Raw genomic sequence first — 388 nt, 5'->3', positions numbered from 1 at the left:
GTTGATTGTTTGAGAGTAATCAATCACCATTCTAGGTTTGCGTTTTCCATCCCTGACGACAAAAGCTTGAGCACGCCATGGTGAGTTGCTAGGTTCAATGATGCCGTCTTCAAGCATTCGCTCCACTTCAGAATGAATGAATTGTGCGTCCTCATTTGACTGCTTCCTACTTTTCGTAATTGTAGGTGAACAATTATCTGAGAGATTAGCGAAAAGTGATACAGGTTCAACTCGAGCGACAGCCAAATTACAGATTTTGAGTGGGGGACGTGATCCATTGAAGTCAATTTCAAGAGCGGAATGACTGCGAAGTACGTCATGTCCAATTATGACGTCGGAGCAGAGATTGGCCATGATGAGAAGAGTGACATTCTTGTAGGAGTTATCA

This window comes from Diaphorina citri, unplaced genomic scaffold (assembly GCF_000475195.1).
Source record: "Diaphorina citri unplaced genomic scaffold, Diaci psyllid genome assembly version 1.1 scaffold2767, whole genome shotgun sequence".
Lineage (NCBI taxonomy): Eukaryota > Metazoa > Arthropoda > Insecta > Hemiptera > Psyllidae > Diaphorina > Diaphorina citri.
The sequence above is the reverse complement of the archived record's forward strand: the minus strand, read 5'-3'. Positions refer to the sequence as shown.